Source organism: Budorcas taxicolor, chromosome X (assembly GCF_023091745.1).
Source record: "Budorcas taxicolor isolate Tak-1 chromosome X, Takin1.1, whole genome shotgun sequence".
NCBI lineage: Eukaryota > Metazoa > Chordata > Mammalia > Artiodactyla > Bovidae > Budorcas > Budorcas taxicolor.
In genome coordinates, this window is record NC_068935.1 from 10,100,766 (window position 1) to 10,107,850 (window position 7,085).

The window sequence follows — 7,085 nt, forward strand, 5'->3', positions numbered from 1 at the left end:
GCAGATTGATGTCTAGAACAATGATCTGTAATAATGAAAGAATGATCTGGAACAATGAATCTATCTGCAACCAGGAGACCTGGGTTTGATTCCTAGATCAGGAAGATCCCCAGGAGAAAGAAATGGCAACCCACTCCAGTATTCTTACCTGGAGAATCTCATGGACAGAGAAGCCTGGTGGGCTCCAGTCCATGGGGTCACAAGAGTCGGACACAATTTAGCAGCTAAACCACCACCACCACATCTGGCACAAAGGCCAGGATTGCCTTCACTGATACCAAGAATTTTTTTTAGTCCCAAGTCATTCCAAAGACTTAGCTAGGGCAGTGTTAAAAGTATAGTCTCTCCTCTCTCCTGCTGCTTGAGGCTGGACTCATCTCTAATGCTCAGTGGGGACAGATTATTTCCTACAAATATAACTTGTCTCTGTGACTCCTTATTTGGTCCAGTCTCACTGTGCTTCTTATTGTGGATCTTCTGCTCCATGGCGGCTCTAGCTGCCAACTGGTAGAGGCTTCTTAACTTCAAGAAATATGCAAATTGTTTGAGAGGGTAGATCACATGTTAAGTGTTCTTACCACGATAAGAAGGAAAAAAGAGAGAAAGAGTCTCTTCCTTTTCTAAAATTCGGTGTTGTCCAGAGGCTGACTTAAAGTAAGGGAGTGCTTACTTAAAGTAAGTAAGTGCTTACTTAAATAGCAGTGAGTGCTTCTGGAAAATTAACTGAACAGACTGTCAAGCATAAAACTAATTTACAATTCATGGAGATGTTCTCTGTGAAAGAGTTAGAGCCCAGCATACTGCAAGGCTTGGTTTAACAGAGCCTCTAGTCAGGCGCAGAAAGACAAATAACTCTATGTTCTGTGCCAACCTTCCTGAGCTTTCTTACTACACGACACACGGGGCAAAGTAACACACAACACAGTTTCTTCATGTTCTGGCAACTTAGCTTGTGACAATAGAGAGAAAATTGAACTGAGTGACACAAAGCATGCTTAAATCACATCCTATTGCATCTTTTAGTTGAAGTGGCTTTTCACGATTAATTTTCTTAGCATTCATCACACTCCATTGTGTTTTCCTTTTTCTTTGCCTGTATTCCCCACTAGAAGATAAGCTCTATGAACACAAGAATGGTGCCTGTTTTGTTTACTATTGAATCTCCATCTGCCTTGCACATAATTAGTGTTCAATGTCTACTCAATTTGATTTTCTAGCTTTCAAGCTGTAAGATTGGCCCTGGACAGGAGTTTGTGCTTATCTAGTTATCTGTGAGAAATATCTTCAATAAATGTGCACTATGAATTTGCAAAGAGAAAATTGTTTTGAAAATGTGCTAAACAATATTTATAATATGGTCTTAATTAATTTTAAAGATGCAGTGCATGAAAAACACAAGAATGTTACTCTGAATCTTGAGGTCCTATTCTCAAGTCTCTTCTCTTTCCGGAATCTCATCCATTGCCATGGCTTTAGTTATCACCTGTATGTTCAGTTCAGTTCAGTTCAGTCGCTCAGTTGTGTCCAGCTCTTTGTGACCCCATAGACTGCAGCACACCAGGCCTCCCTGCCCATCACCAACTCTTGGAGTTTACTCAAACTCGTGTCCATTGGTTCGGTGATGCCATCTAATCATCTCATCCTCTGTCGTCCCCTTCTCCTCCTGCCTTCAACCTTTCCCAGCACCAGGGTCTTTTCCAATGAGTCCATTCTTTGATCAGGTGGCCAAAGTATTGGAGTTTCCACTTCAGCATCAGTCCTTCCAATGAATATTCAGGACTGATTTCCTTTAGGATGGACTGGTTGGATCTCCTTGCAGTCCAAGCGACTCTCAAGAGTCTTCTCCAACACCACAGTTCAAAAGCATCAATTCTTCGGCGCTCAACTTTATAGTCCAACTCTCCCATCCATACATGACTACTGGAAAAGCCATAGCCCAGCGTTTCTCATGGTGGATTCTGCATATAAGTTTAATAAGCAGGGTGACAACACACAGCCTTGACATACTCCTTTCCCAATTTGGAACCAGTCTGTTGTTCCATGTCCAGTTCTAACTGTTGCTTCCTGACCTCAATACAGATTTCTCAAGAGGCAGGTCAGGTGGTCTGGTATTCCCATCTCTTTCAGAATTTTCCACAGTTTGTGGTGATCCACACAGTCAAAGGCTTTGGCATAGTCAATAAAGCAGAAATAGATGTTTTTCTGGAACTCTCTTGCTTTCCCGATGATCCAGCAGATGTTGGCAATTTGATCTCTGGTTCCTCTGCCTTTTCTAAATCCAGCTTGAACATCTGGAAGTTCACAATTCACGTATTGTTGAAGCCTGGCTTGGAAAATTTTTAGCATCTCTTTACTAGCGTGTAAGATGAGTGCAATTGTGCAGTAGTTTGAGCATTTTTGACATTGCCTTTCTTTGGGATTAGAATGGAAACTGACCTTTTCCAGTCCTGTGGCCACTGCGGAGTTTTCCAAATTTGCTGGCATATTGAGTGCAGCACTTTCACAGCATCATCTTTTAGGATTTGAAATAGCTCAATTGGAATTCCATCACCTCCACTAGCTTTGTTTGTAGTGATGCTTTCTAAGGCCCACTTTACTTCATATTCCAGGATGTCTGGCTCTAGGTGAGTGATCACACCATCGTGATTATCTGGGTCGTGAAGATCTTTTTTGTATAGTTCTTCCGTGTATTCTTGCCACCTCTTCTTAATATCTTCTGCTCCTGTTAGGTCCATGCCATTTCTGACTCACAAGTCTATATATCCAGAGCTCAAAATTGATTTATCTGATGCCTACAAATTGCATATCCCACAGATATTTCAAGTTAAGCAATTGAAATTGGAGTTGTCACCCTAGTCCCACACTCAAACTGTTTTCCTTCCTGTCTTCCTTGGTATGGTGAATACAACCACAATCTACCCAGTTGCACCCAGCAACCTAGTCATTATAGACTCCTTCCTTCTCCCTCATCCCATATTGCCAGCTTATCTCAAAATCCCATTGATTACACTTCTTCATTATTTTTTTACAAATGTTAATATTTATCAGAACAATACATACATGATAGCAAAGCAATTAGTAGAGAGTTTATGATGAAAACAAGTCATTTCCCCTTCTGCCCTTCTCTAGGCTCAGGACCACTCTCCAGACTCCAGAAGCAACTTTCCTTCCCTTATCTGATGTTAGCTTCTTCTGATGCAGTGTTTCTCAACCAGAGGTGATTGTGCTTCCAGGGTACACTTGTCAGTGTCTGGAGACATTTTTGGTTGTCAAAGCTGAGGACAGGGGTGCTACTGGCATCTTGTGGGTAGAGGCCAGGGATCCTCCAGTGTAGAAGGCACTCCCCAGTCCAGAGTGTTGATAGTGCCAAGACTGAGGACTGCTCTTGTGGTTGTCTTCACAAACTCCAAAAATATACTTGAACCCTAATGACCTGATATGAAAATAGCTCATTAATCTTAATGAGCTTAGTCTTAGCTCATTAGTCTTACAGCCCTTCCTTCCTTTCTCTTATTCCTGATGTTTGTAGTGTTATTATTATTTTAGTTTAATCATACAGTCAATTAGTTATTGAACACCATTGTGTGTCAGGTACTATTCAAAGCATTTTGAATTCAGTTACAAGTAAGACAGAGATAGGCTTTATTAAGTCTGCTTTCTTATGGAGGAAAGAGGCCATAAAATCAATTTAACTAAATAAAGTAGCTAAATTTAAACTTTAAATTATATATATAAACCTTTCTTTTGCTTCATAAACTTCCACCAGGACTTGTTCATTTCTCACTTTATAAAATGAGGCTCTTAGCTCTGCTGCCTTTTCTTCTGTCTTTTATCATCTTCTTCTACATCCCACATTCTGTCAGCTATATTCTATTGTCTCATGCCTACTTAAAATTTCATTCCCACAGATGATATCTGAATCATTTTCCAAAACTATATAAAATAGTTTCACATGTTAGGACTCTACTTCAGCTCAGCAATGAACATCATTTATAAAGTCATAATCACCTAAATACTGTTCATGCATGCATGCTAAGTTGCTTCATTCATGTCCAACTCTTTGCAATCCTATGCCTTCCTCCAGGGGATCTTCCTGACCAGGATCAAACCCGTGTCTCTCACATCTCCTGCACTGCAAGTGAGTTCTTTACCACTAGCATCACCTGGGATATACTGTTCAAAAAATATTAATGAAAGAAATTGAAGATGATACAAAGAAACAGATATTCTGTGTTCTCAGATTGTAAAAATACTGTTAAAATAGCCAGACTAATCAAAGGAATCTATATATTTAATGCAATCCCTATCAAAATACCCAGGGCATTTTTCTCAGAACTAGAACTAGAACAAATAACCCTAAAATTCATATGGAACCACAAAAGACTCTGAATTGCCAAAGGAATCTTGGGGAAAAAAAAACAAAAAAAAACAAAATTGGAAGTATCACCCTTCCAGACTTCAGACAATTCTACAAAGCTACAGAATCAAAACAGCAGGATACTGGCACAAAACAGATACATAAATTAATGGAACAGAATAAAGAGCCCAGAAAAAAAACCACATACCTATGGTCAATTAATCTATAACAAAAGGGACAAGAATATACAGTGGAGAAAAGACAGGCTCTTCAATCAGTGGTGCTGAGAAAATGGGACAGCTACATAAAAAACAATGAGATTAAAACATCACCTCATACCACATACAAAAACAAACTCAAAATGGATTAAATACCTAAATATAAGACCTGAAACCATAAAATTCTTAGAAGAAAACATAGCCAGAACCTTCTTTGACATAAATCATAGCAATATATCTTTGTATCTGTTTTCTAAGCTAAAAGATATAAAACAAAAATAAACAAATGGGACCTCATTAAACTTAAAAGTTTTTGCACAGCAAAGAAAACCATTGACAAAATGAAAAGACAGCTTCCAGAAAGAAAGAAAATACTTACAAATTATATGACCAACAAGGTATTAATATCCAAACTATAAAAACAGCTTGTACAAATCAATATTAAAAACCAAACAACTCAATCAAAAAGACCTGAAAAGACATTTTTCCAAAGAAGCTATACATATCGCTGAAAAGCACATGAAAAGATGCTTGACAAGGTTAGTTATCACAGGAATGCAAGTCAAAATGAGGTACCACCTCACATCTGTCAGAATGGCTACCATCAAAAAAGCTACGAATAATAGATATTGGAGAGGATGTGTAGAAAAGGAAACCCTTGTACACTGTTGGTGGGAATGTAAATTGGTACAGTCACTATGGCAAATAGTATCAGTTCAGTTCAGTTCAGTTGCTCAGTCGTGTCTGACTCTTTGCATGGCAGTTCCTAAAAAATTAAAAGTGGAACTATCATATGATCCAGCAATTCCTCTCTTGGGTATATATCTGGAAAAAATGAAAACACTAATTTGAAAAGATACATGTACCCCAATGTTCACAGCACCACAAGTTACAATAGCCAAGACAAAAAAGCCACCCAAGTATTCATCAACAGACAAATGGATAAAGAAGATGTGAGATTACTCACCCATTAAAAAAGAATGAAATTCTTCCATTTGCAGCAATGTAGACAGAGAATATTATGCTTAGTGAAATGTCAAAGAAAGGTGAATACTGTATGATATCACTTATATGTAGAATCTAAAAAAAATCCAATACAGCAGAACAGTAATAGACTCACAGATATATTAGATAACAAACTAGTGGTTACCAGAGGGGGGAGGGAAGAGGGGAGGGGAAAGTTAGGGGTGAGGGATTAAGAGATACAAACGACTATGTATAAAATAGATAAGCAACAAGGATATATTGTATAGCAGTATTATATAGGGAATTATAGCCATTATCTTATAATAACTTTTAACCTGTAAAATACTGAGTCAGTATGCTGTGTACCTGAAACTAACATCATATTGTTAATCAACTATACTTCAATAAAAAAGTATATACTGTTTATGATCTTCAATGTATAGAAAGCCTTAATGGGAGACTTGGTTGTTATAATGTAAAAGTAAATGGGAACTTATGAGATAGTTAAAGAGAGATAGAGAAAGAGAGAGAAATAGAGATATGGCTATGTAAAGCAGAAAACCTAGGAACATTCTCTCCATTAGAAGGGTAAATTTCTCTTGCTTTCAAAACCCCATGAAGACACCCTCTCGGTGATGATACCACCTGACTCCCTCAGGTGCCTTCACATATCCAAAGGTCTTCTTGGGATGTAGAAGGGTTGCCTTTATATCTATTTGATCACTTCAGACTGTTCTGGGAGCCATGTAGCCATGATTCACTCATGTACAGTCTTCTGGTGTGGTAGAACTAGGTGTACCTAACAAAGCACTCCAAAACTCAGTAGCTTAGAACAACCATCTTATTTGCTCATTATTTTGCGTATCAGGAATTTGCACTGGTTGGTTCTTCTGCTAGTCTTGCCTGAGGTCATTTATGTAACGAGTCAGATCAGCTGGCAGATCAGTTGGGGGCTGATTTTCCTGTATAATAACTAAGGTCGGCAGATATAGCAAATAAAAATACAGGATGCCAGTTAAATTTGAACTCTAGATAAATAATTAATAATCGTTTTATTTTAAGTATGCCCAATGCAATATTTGGGACATACTTATATTGGAAAAATGGTTTGTGTTCATGTGGAATTCAGATTTAATTGGGAGTCCTGGATTTTATGTGGCAGCTCTTCCTAGGGGTCCTCAGTTGAAACAGTTCATGTCTGTTCTGCATGGACTCATCCTCTAGCAGACCAATCTACTTAGCACATGGTGGTTTCAGAGCAGAAAGAGGACAATGCCTACTGAAAATGCACTGTTCAAGCCTCTTCATGGGTCATGTTTTCAAATGTTTGAACAGGCCAAAGCAAATCACATGTTCAGGCCCAGATTCAATGCAGGAGGGGATTACACAATGATATGACTTCCCTGGTGGCTCAGACAGTAAAGAGCCTGGCTTCAGTGAGGGAGACCCAGGTTTGATCCCTAGGTTGGGAAGATCCCCTGGAGAAGGAAATGGTAACCCACTCCAGTATTCTTGCCTGAAAAATCTTATGGATGGAGGAGCCT